Source organism: Anopheles arabiensis, chromosome 3, assembly GCF_016920715.1.
Source record: "Anopheles arabiensis isolate DONGOLA chromosome 3, AaraD3, whole genome shotgun sequence".
NCBI lineage: Eukaryota > Metazoa > Arthropoda > Insecta > Diptera > Culicidae > Anopheles > Anopheles arabiensis.
In genome coordinates, this window is record NC_053518.1 from 63,958,753 (window position 1) to 63,971,324 (window position 12,572).

Sequence of the window (12,572 nt, forward strand, 5' to 3'; positions counted from 1 at the left end):
CGAAAGCTGAAAGGATAATAGCGAACGACGCTTGACACACTGCACTGATGGGTGTCGTGCAATGTAGAGGGGAAACAATGATTATTTTGGCGTTCTTTGGTGGAATAAGATGACGTGAAGGAAGACGCCTAAAGTATGGAGGGAAATCATTAGTAGGAATATTAAAAGATATGAACAAATAAAAGAGGTAAACTAAGAAAAAAACCACTCACATATTGGAGCAATAATTAATAAACAAGACATAAAGATTAATGGTCAGGTCAAATGTCAAAATGTGTCAAAATTCGTATCCCCCTTCTGATGAGCCTGCCATCGCCGTGAGCTGTTAGATGTTGTATCTAACAGTGTTCTACCCCTGCACACACCAGTAGCACACATTCATCCGTGTATTTTCCACTTCACGAGCAACATAATAGAATAAACATAAAGAAAAGTGACGCAAAGTGTTAATGATGAGCCAGCAACTTCTGGCCGATGGCACAGAAGAACGACTCGACTCCACCAGCCCTGTCCGGTCGGCATCTTCTGACGCTGAAACATCCAATCGATGGCAACCGAGTGTGACAGGAGTGTGCTGGTATTGCTACTAAGCGCTCCCTTAGCAGCAGCAAAACGCAACATTTCGCCCGCATGCAGTACGGAGCAAACAGGGGATGGGGTGACACAGCCAAGCGGAAGTCATCCTCGGACGTCCTGCCTAGTGAAGAGAGTGCGCCGGGCGAAAGGAACGCGCCGAATCATTCCATACGCAAAGCGGCCACCCGCCACCGTGATGGCTCGTGATATGGCAGCGTACAGCCACCGTTCGGGGTTGGGTTGGGAAGGAAGCACTGTGCGCTAGGAATGTGCTGGGTGTCATAGACCCTTTCTAGCGTCCTTTGCAGTACAGGGTTTCGGGGTGTGTGCTTTTTCCACTTGGCATGGCATCGCACGAAATCGTGCGCATGAAAACGCGCAACTGGCAGTTCGTGTCATCTTCCCGGAGGTTGACTTTCACTGTGCAGTTTTACCACGCTGCCCTATCTATCGTACGAGCCCTTCAGCCCCGGTACGTGTGTCCTTATGAAGTGCCGCTTGTGTACGTGTGTGTATGATGCCGCATTGATGATGACTTTGATTTCTTATTCTCGGGCAAAAGCGACCGATTGGTCCTGCTGTTGGCATCGATACCGATGGGTTCCGGATTTCCCATTCCCGCACACACATACACACACATACAGGCATAAACACAGACCCTCTCTTGCACCTCTTCCGTGCGGTCTAATCGTGCACAATAACGCAAGGCAGTTGACCTACGACGTCCTAGTACACATTGATTTGCTTCCTTTCGCTAGGTGCGCTGTTGAACCATTGGTTGAGCGAAACGATGCGACGTGAAAGCTGCACGGCAAATACGGCGACTTCGTTCGTGTATATTTGTAGGTGTGTGTGTGTGAGAGTGTGAGTGTAGCCGGCGAGATAAAGCTCCCTACTCTTCCACAAAACGCATACCTTTCATGCAAACAGCCCGTGCGCTCCCCGCCCGACTGTGTGCGCATCCCATTTGGGAGCGCTGGTGGTGAATGGTTCGAAAGATCGAAGAGAAAAGTTAATGTCTGATAATGATGCGTCTATTTTGCCATTCGATTAAACACAGCCTCCCCAGAGTGCCAGTTGCTTCGGCCCTGATCTGGAAGGTCGTACAATTCGAGACAGCATAATCATTTTCGGTTGACTCGAGCTTGTGTCCAAAGACGAAGCGGCGGTGCTTGTGTCGGGTGTGAGTGGTTGGGGATTGCGCGGCACGCTGCTTCCGATTGAATTCGCACGGAAGACAATCGCGCGATGATTGTCTGTCTTGGTTCACTGTTTCCCATCCCATCGTATTGGTTGAGGGCAGTATTAGTAGTTGTGTTCTATGAAGGATATTTTCAGCTGTGGAATGATTTTTTTTGCAGTTTTTTTTTTTAAAAAAGGAGTTGGTTTGCAGTTTGCGAAAGTTTAAGAAAAATAAATAATAGAAACGATGTGAAAACTCTGAATGATTAGAATAATAAATTTAATGAAAATATTGCTTTTTAAGAAAATAAAACATATTTTTTATTTATATTAGTTTATTTGGACCAGTTACAGGGATATGCAAGATAATTTCAAGAAATTTTGTAACTTTAAGGTGCGGGCAAAGGATTTTTAATAAGACAACGTCAATTCCTGGTGACTTTTAAGGCCCGGTTCTATGAAAATGTTGCGGGAACATTTGTTGCCAAATCGTGTGGACGAACTGTCAATGCGTGTCATGTTGCGGGAAGATTTATGTTGCAAGAGAAACAAATCGATTTGTTTCATGTTTATTTGTTGCAGGAACTTTTTTGCATACCAAAACGGATAAAAATATTTATTTAAGCAAAAACTTATAAATTGTTTGAAAAAAAAAGGAAAATTCAGAAATGTTGGTATTGAAAAAATGTTGTCGCAACATGTTCATAGACCCGAGCCTCAGGGACACATACCGATTCAGAACCCATACCGTTCCTGCAATTTTACAGATCTTATACTAATGAAGGAAATTACTCCAATCCCATTTCAATTGAGATTGACTCTATTCCGGTCCTGGACCTGCTTCTAAAGCCGCATCAGTTATGGAATTGATCCTGACCCTATACAGTTCCTGTAATATGTACCTACCGGTACTGGAGCTGATAACAAATACATACTGGCCCTTGAACTGATTAAGATTATATATCGGTCCTTCTGCAGGCCCTGTAACTGCTTCCTTTTTAATTTGGGTCCAAAAATAGTGCCTACATCTGTCTCAGTTATGGAACAATCGAATCCAGTGGTTATCCTTTTTTGCATTGGGAGGTCCTGCAGTATTATCGTCTATTTGGACTCTTAATAACATGTCTGTCTTGGGTATCAAACCTGCAAATAAAATTTTTCATGAAACAATTTGATATGCAGTGGAGATCAGGCTCTCATATAAATAATTTTTTGCCCTTAAGACAAGAAACAAGTTATTTGCAAGCTTTTATTTTTATTTCATCGTAAAATGCTTGGATAAGGGAACATTTAATTCATTTCATTTATTCATTCACATTATGTAAGCCGTGAGGGTTGTACGTATGTTGAATCTTATTGGGAAATCTCACTTAACGGCCATTACAACTAAGAGAATGAGTGGCTAGAAAGCTATTGGGAAAGTTGCATGGGTTCAACGACATAATAAAATCTCAGCTTACCAGAATCATTAACGAACAGAAAGTGCAATTAAAGAGATATAAAGCTAAAAAATAACAAAAAAAGGTTTTCAATGGCATAATAATATGAGTTTATAACTTGAATCAACAAAAACAATAAATAAATAAATCATCAACAATAAACAACAAATAGAATTCTGATGGTAAAAAACATAAAAGATAAAATAATAGCCAGGCAAATCAATAAAAATTAAAATCCTCACATCGTTCATTGAATATATGTATGCAACGTTGCAAAGGATCATCAAATACAGATCGCCGGGGCTCTATATATAGGGCAGCTCGATCTTCTCGCAGGAACGTACCAATTGAGTTTCGCTAATAATGCGGGAGCATCGATTTTAGTTATATTCATTTGCCTAACACATGTTTAATTTTATCATATTTTACCACATTTAATCAATATTCTAGGACCTATATGAACGACCTAGTCGAGATAGAAACGGCAATTACATCGGGATAACGGAGTGGTAGAATAAGGTGCGAGGCCGTGAACGGTTTTGGACGCTCCTGGAGAGGGCAAAGGTCGCGATGCGGTTGTAGCGACTAAGTAAACAATTATCGCATAATTTCAGCCTATGTATTTAATTGTATTACTACGGATTATTCGGAGGAGTAGGAGCACAGACACACTGGGAATGGGTTCAAGCCCGGAATGGATCGTACCCTCGTAGTAAGGAATGACTATCCGGCTACGTAGTATTGAATAAAGTCTAGAAAGCCTGTATAGGCCGGCATGTCCGCGTAGGACGTTTACGCCAAATAGAAGAAGAAGAAAACAACAGGATCAGGCGTTTGTAAACAAATTTGATGGCAATTTCGATACGCTTCGGTATTTTGTCTATAATTTCGTAAAAAAAATGCTAGTCCTATTGTTTCGTGTACGAAAAAATCACGAAATACTGGACATTTATAGTTGATGGTTAAAATAAGATAACAATGAACGTTCTGTAAAATAAGTCTATATTCCCCGTATTTTTGGATACGTGGGCAACACTGGCTTTGGAGAGGATCTGCTAAGAAAAATGGCCACCAAGCGTGCCACGTGCTCTTCGAAACCATAGTTTACAGCGTATAGGGAACCGTGTGTTGTTCTCACATTCGACACACACATTCGTCACGGTTGTACTGAAATGTAACCGAGCCGAAACCTTCCCATTCGAAAGCTTTCCATCTTGTGATCATGTTCCATCTTGTGGTCATGTTCAGCTCAACCTATCCCTAAGAATGGTTCATGGAGACTTTTCGCTCGCACGGTGACCGATGTCGAAGCCATGTGTGGATATGCGTGTGTGTGTATTATTTTTGTAGAGCGATAATACGACACTCCGTTGACCAATCTGTCCATTACTGGTTGGTCTTTTTTCCAAACGTTCTTGCTCGAGTTTTCCAACGGACGGGCACGACACATTGTGGCGGCATTCGAAATGGTGTGGAAAATTGTTCTCATGATGACCATTAGGAACCGATCATGCCGTAATAAATACACATTTTATTATGGTTTATGCTGGTGGCAAACAAATTTGTTATGGCGTTAGTGTTGCCCACCCGTGCGGGCAGTGTGTCGCTTTGCCCTTTCGTGCCATCGCTCACCCGGTGCGCTACGGTGCGGTATAGTGTCCGAGTGAAGAATTCTTTTATGTTCCGGGCTGGTGTTGTTTGTTGTGCTTCGGGTGGTGCTTTGTAAGGTACGGTTTTATAGTTACATTTTCCGGAACACATAAGAACCAGCGTTTTTTTTTATATTGTGTTTACTTACCACCAACGTTAGCTTTTCTTTCTCGTCGACTTGCTTACCTTGATGGATTGAGTACGGGATTGTAGTGGGTTTTGTAGCTGGTGTTCCTGGAAGTTGTTGCAGCAGGAAGCTTTGCTTTGATTTTTTGTTCCCACTTGGGGATGTCGTTAGCCGATTGTGCTGTACGGTCTAGTTTCACCTCTTTTACAACAGACGGTGGTAGAGAGTGTGAAAAGTGTTTTGCACACTGTAGTACAAACACTACAAATTGGCCTTGTTGTTAAGGTGTCCAGTGAGGTAGTTTTTATGGATTAAATTCTACACAGACTAGGAGCGAAGTATTTAGCCAAAGGGGAAATTGTTTACACGTGTAGATGAAGGATAATTTGCTACCGGTATGTTTGTGTCTAATATTCCATACCTGATCGACGGTTAATATTTATTTAGGCGATTAAAAGTATTTTTGGTGTTATGGAGCTCACTAGAAACATATTAATATTTTGCTTCTTGTGTGAAACAAATTTACAGCGAGCAGCTTTCCTAGCAGCACAAATGGCAAAGAGGGGCCAAAGTGTACACTGAACACTCAAGGTTTGTTTTTCCGAAAAACTTGTACCAGTGAATATTTTAGATATCCTAATTGAAAATCCTTTATTCTAAATAATCCATAATGAAGTTAGTTAATTATGTAAAAAAATATGTTTCATATAAATATTTAGTTTTTACTTATCCATAATCACAAATGAATGTTTGTATTTTTTAATATATTTTAAACCGATGAGTGGGTGGCGAACAATGATAGTCATATTTGTTTTTTAAATGCATATTTGATAGTTTATCTTTTTCGTGTGGAGGAAATAGTAAAGGGTAGGACAGAAAATATAATAACGATTTTTAAAAAGAAGACAACAATTTAAAGAATTTTCAGAAACTGCATGATTATTTTATTACCATAAATTATCATATAGAGGCAAATTTTGATCTGACACTGCCCATCAAGTTCAGCGCAGACTTGTCCCCGACGATTTTTGAAACTTTTGATTTACAGGAGTCCAGGTTTTCAACCTCTTTTCGAAAATGCCTCGCATTTTGAAAGCTGGACTCCCGAAACTTTTGAATGGCGGTTTGTATAGTTCCGAGAGTGACACCTTCTAATTTCGCTAATTGGCTTAGCACCGTTTGTACAAAACACTTTTGAACTATTCGACGGAAATACCTCGCATTTAAAAGAAATGGCTGAAAAAAATAGTTTCAATAGTTTGTAGTTTTGAATATAGACAATCTAGCACACGAGGAATCGGCTGTTTTGCACCATCCGTTTACTAGTAACTTAATTATCAATTCGTGCGTTTTCTTCCTGGTACACCCTTTGTGAAAACATTAGCAAAATAATAAATTAAAATGGATATTTCATATTTATTTGATTAAGTCATCTGGATTCAACAACTAAACAGGTGTTCCCCGAGATACGACTGTATTTGGGACCGAAAAAAAATACTTAAAGCAAGTAGTAAGTCGAAATAGTCGTATGTCGAATATCTGTGCATATAAAGTTTATAACCGAAATTGAAGAGTCGGAATCTATGAAATCGTGAATTTTATTTAAAATTTAAAATAATGTACGATAATGTATTAATCGAGGGAGTCGTAACTCGGGGGACGCCTGTAGTTACAACTTATTCCTTATACAAGACAGGATTAAATTGTCAGAAAATAATCGTCAATTCATCTGAGTTAGTATTAAAGTCTACACAGATATTGCACTGTTGACTATTGCAATTTTTTCAACATGAGTAATTGGCATTCACAGTGGATTAAAAACAAAGAGAAACAAATAAAGAAATAATTAAACACACGATTTTAATAAAAATAACTATACAATATAGTTTAATTATATTGCACTGTTTTATGGGTCAGTTTTCAAAGATAACATCAGTTTAGTGACATTTCAACAGCAAAACAGTATCTAATATATGATAGCTTGAGCATTGACTAATGCTGTTTGTAGTACTTTATACGCTAGCGAGAGATTATAACACCATATAAGACACCATAATTGCAGAAGTTTTCTTAAACATAATGTTTCATTCCAATCCTTAAGAGCACACGTTTGCCTCGCTTTCCATTTCCATTGTAAGCGACGCGTTGAATCTGTGTTCTCTCGCGCGTATTCACGCGAATCCACCCCAATAAACCCTTGTGCAGCTGGGTCACCTCGGCAGCGGCTACACATACCGTACACGTTCGATAAATAATGAAGTAATGGGTTTTATTTATGTTTTGCGATTGCTTAAATCTAGATTAACTGGATCTAATATTTGGCACGGATGCGTGAATAAGGGGAAACAGCAGCTCATTGATAGTAGGTTTCGCTGATTAGCTTTTTCTGCTCTGCTCAGCTCTGGTTCTGGTTTCTGGTCTGTAAGGAAAGGGATACAAAGCGAGCGGGCACTTCATCGACGGAAGAAACCACTTGGCATTGGTTGGCAGGCAATCCACTCGAGAGTTATTGCTGCACACCCGCTCCGCATCGTCCATTTGGCAAACCGGACGACCTTCTATCCTTAGCTCAGGAAGAAGGAAAAACAGGACTATGCTTTATTACCGCCCGCTAAACCTTGGGCCACACTGACTGGGGTAGTGGCGCGGAAGAGGGTGTTATTATAATGCTACCACACAGCCAATTGAACGTGTGTAGCTAACAGAAAGGAATCTATTTACTCACAGGCTGACAAGCACGTCGGAAGAGTTGCGCGTATCGTAATGGTATCAAGTGGCTGGCCACAAAAGGCTGGCTGGGTCAAATGTGATGTAAAAGGGGTTCCGTGAAAATGGTCTTGGCTTCAAGGGGCCTCCACGACGCAATGCAAACGATTGTGATTGACTTCCGCATTGGCAGCCGGTACTTTTCCCTGTTTTTTGCTTTCATGGCACATCGATTCCTTTTTGCAGTGATATCGCGATAAGTGTTGAGCTGTTGTGATTTTAGCTTTTGTATTTTTCACTCCTCCACCTTCACTGATCGGCTACCGATTTGAGTCCTTTGTACGCCTTTCATCTCGGGAGCTCTCTTGGATGCGAAGTGACGAATGCTTTATTTGAGCCCGATTTTGTGCGGCGTGTAAGCTAACACCTGGAAAAATGGTTCCTTCTGCCTGGATTCACGTTCACGTCATCAACATCACGCTCTTCACAGCTGGCCGTACAGTCGGCTTGCGGTAAGTAGCTATTAGTGCCAACATGTGCGGACAACTTTCATCTTTTTCGATGTCAAAAGGTAGCTCAGCATCTGCACGAGTTGCTTTTCATCCGAATTTCGTACGCACACGTACGTCCAGAAAGATGCAAATCGTCTCGTCGGTGCAACATTTTGTGTTGTGTTGTGTTGCGGTTTTGTGCAGCCGACTGCCCGTTGGGTTGTGGACAATTATTGTTCGGCTCGGAGGCAGCTTTAAAGTACGGAACCGAGGAGGAGAGTGCCAAACTTTCCACAGCAGGTGATAGTGCGGCAAAAAATAATTTTCGGATTTTGTTTCTGGCTGCTGCAACGGGTGTTGGGTATGGTGTATAATATTGAACGTGAATATATTACAGATAATAGGATTGACCCGTTTTGTGTGTTGCGTTGAAATATAGGCGTATTACGATAGGTACCTTAATGAAAAAGCGTCTATAATTATTAAACTCTTTGTGGGTTTCAATAGATACTTTTTTAAGAGCTTTGTTGTGCTTCTCTGAAAGTAGAGTGAATTTTTATACATATTCTGAATGGTGCAGCTTGTAATGTGCTTAGTAAGAACTATATTTAATTTTCAAAATCACTCGTTTAGTTTCAGATGTAATGTTATTTTACACATTATTTAATTTAACTAATTTAAAGATTTTTATCAAAATTGCAAGGTGTAGAAAGATGTTCAAATATATAGTGGCTTACTTAATTGATGGTATAACTGCATAGAATTTGCATATTAAATTACATTTAAGTTCTTAAGTTTCTAATTTAAGTTCTTGTATATTTTATTGAAAATAGGGTGTTAAGCACGTACATGGCCAATATTAGTAGAAACAAAAAATCATTGAGCCGAGGTAGTGAGGCATAAAATACATAAAATGTCCGATTAGATTTGGATTCAACATGATTTATTTCATTGTTCATTTTGTCGAAATGTTTTGATGTTAAACTCAGACTACGTTCCTTTTGACTCCTATTTTCATGAGTTTTTAGGAACTATTTTAGTCCAAAACAGGCATCTTTCGTTATTTAACTGTAGTCTGAGGCTGGCTGGTGAACTTTATATTACCATTAATTAATTTATTTATTTCGATGACTTATACATGAAGTCTAAGTGTCATAATTTTTTTGACTTTGAAAATATTTTTGAAAACATTGTTTAAAATGCATTAGATAATGTTTGATGACTTTCCTGTTTTAGAATCAAATCAATGCACATAAAGATTATTTATCAAATGGCATATGTTTGGTCTAGCGTGAGAACTGGCCACGATATTTGCAAAAAAAAACTGCGAACATTTTCAATCTCTCATACCTTTTAAGATATCACCGTATCCAAGCAGAATATTCTAAAATATAAGCGAAAAGGAATGAATAATGAATCTTCATCAAGAACACAGTGATTTTTTGATATGTGTGTATTAGTTTAAATTATCATTACTGGCAAATATCAAATTATTGTTAAGCAAAAGATACAGGGTAGTTAAGAGGTAATGAAATGACCTTACAAGGGAAATGGCTCTTCCATCTATAACAGCTTTCTGAACCAAAACTGTACATTTGTGGAGGTAGAAAAAATGCACTGCATGATTAACAGGGATTTACAACAGTTGCCCTGATATAACGTTGTTCGATGTCATAAACAGTGCTTTATACACGACATATTTGAATTCACCTCTACTAAGTGATAAAGTTTTTCTATTATTTTACAGGCTAATTCACCATTGAGCCGGTCTGGTGGTACAGTCGTCAACTCGTACGACTTAACAACATGCCCGTCATGGGTTCAAGCCCCGAATAGACCGTGTCCCCATACGTAGGACTGACTATCCTGCTATGGTACCAATAAGTCACTGAAAGCCGAGCCCACTAGTGGTACAGGCAGGCCTGGACCGACCACGGTTGTTGTGCCAAAGAAGAAGAAGAATTCACCATTGAAGCTTGCTTTTCAGTGGTCATCATTTTGAAATCTGGCTTTGGTTGTAAATTCATCTTTACTTTCCAGTTATTTAATGAAGGTTCCTAAAAAGATGACTCTTGACCATATTTAATCAGGTGCGGAAAACGGCGTTCAATAAAGGAACTTATGAAAAACATCATCTTCAAAAATTTTAATGCCTAAATTATTTTGCAATTTTCTACTTTAATTAGATTTGTAATGTTTAAAAACTGTGTTCATCAAAATCATTCATCCAAAATACTCATTTTAAAGCGCATACCATTAAAATTATAATTACTGTTCTACTATGATCATTATTGTATTACGGAACAAAAAGTGCTTTACACTTGATTGACATATTTAAGCTCATCAGCCAATCTCTCTTTTACGGGCTGTCGCCACCAAGCTCAGACTTTAACGTTCCCCCCGAAATGCTCAATTTCTTCTTCTTCTTCTTTGGCTCAACAACCGATGTCGGTCAAGGCCTGCCTGTACCCACTTGTGGGCTTGGCTTCCAGTGACTAATTGATTCCCCCCCATAGCAGGATAGTCAGTCCTACGTATGGCGCGGCGCGATCTATTTGGGGATTGAACCCATGACGGGCATGTTGTTAAGTCGTACGAGTTGACGACTGTACTACGAGACCGGCTCAATTTAAAGCTGTAAAATTATGATTAACAGCCCCGAACTCGTTTTAGCCATTTGGTTGAAATTGATTTCGAAACTCCGTGTTCCCGTAGCTTCAGCCTGTATTTTATGGAATCTTCTTTTCGAACAAAACAACTCTAACCCCATCCACAACCTTCTACCAGCTGCATCTGCCGTGTTGCATCCTTGCCCGATTGGCTCGTGCGTCCGAAGTCTCCGAAAAGAATGGAACAAGAGCGGGGAGGAGTAGGAGGACGAGCTGAAATGGGAAAAAGTTGGCTGTTTAATTGCGCACTCGTAAAACTTGCTCCATCGACCCACTGTCACCTGCACGACGATGTGCGCGCCAAAGTCCTCGAACTTGGGAGTTTTGGGCTCGTCGGCCCCGGCGGTTTATTTTCACCTGCACGCTTTGGCAATGTGTGCACGATGGATGATAACAACAGCGAAAGGAGTAAGAGAAGATGGGAATGGAAAAAAAAATAATAAAACACCACAGACGGCGAAGAGTTGTGTTTACAGTGCCGATCGATGACGCGGGCCTGCAAAATGGGTGCGATTATGCTCGACCACGGACACGCGCCACGCGTTCCAGTGCTGCACCTGCCGCGAGGTAAGTGACACTCGTGCAAGAAGGAAGCTTTTAGCTGTTTCTCAGCAGAAATACGATCGGAAAGGAAGACCGAGAGAGGAAAGGCAGCTTTTTTTGCTCATATTTTTGATAATCTGTTTTCTTCCTGCTCCTTCGATTGATGGACGGAAGTTTGGTTCGTTGCTATTTTTGACAGGTGAAGTCCGGAAGACGCAAACGCTTGGCAGACGGGTATACGGAAGGAAATGGGAAGGAAGCGTTCCTTGCAGCCATCATCTGCGCGGTTGTTTCCCACGGTTTTGGAGATAAGTATGGGGTTTGGTATGGTGCTGGGAAGCAAATGTGCAAAAATGTGTACACGCACTCACTCCACACTCTCGAAAGCGTACCGGTGTCCACATGATTCAGGAGGCAATTTTTCGGCGGTCCAATCTATCAAAATTCACATGTGCAACCGAGCAAACCCGGGGACTTTGTAATTGCTGGTGAGACTCGCTTCAAATGGGCTTACATCGGTGATCATTGGGTGTGTTGTTGCACTGGCCACTGGTTTGCCTTACCCTGTTCTGACGTCGTCTTATCATGCACACACAAACACAAACTGGGAAGAAAGCATGTGGACTGGAACGTAGCGCAATGTATCCTTCTGGGGGTACACGCAAAAATCAACGACGGCAAAAGGGACATGTTACGCTCGCCGTCTTGGGCAGCTTGTGCTGGATGAGAGCACACATTTGATGGTCGATTGTTTTCGGGACATGTCCCAGGGGTTCTCGATGGCGGTGCAGTTTTTCTTTCTTCTCTCTGGTCGATAAATATAGTGCGGTCGGATAGGTAATGTAATAATAACACGAGCGAAACGGGCAGCCATTTTTACTAAATAAGGTCAACGAGATGATGAAGTGAAATCACATCCGATTGGTGACTGTACAGTGGTAATGAGATGCATTATATGTAACGGAGATGTTAATTTTGGAAGCAATTGAAATTAGGGAAGCAAGCATGGGAAAATCATGCAGCGTTGAATGGGAATTTCTGTCCAAGATGTTGCATTTTAGTTGATTAAATAATGAATTAATTGGTATTTTAGGAGTTTCAAAACTGTGTAAAAAGGTAAATCAAGCCGGGTAGCATGACTATGGCCGGGGCTCATAATATACTATTATACCTAACAGACTCAAACCTA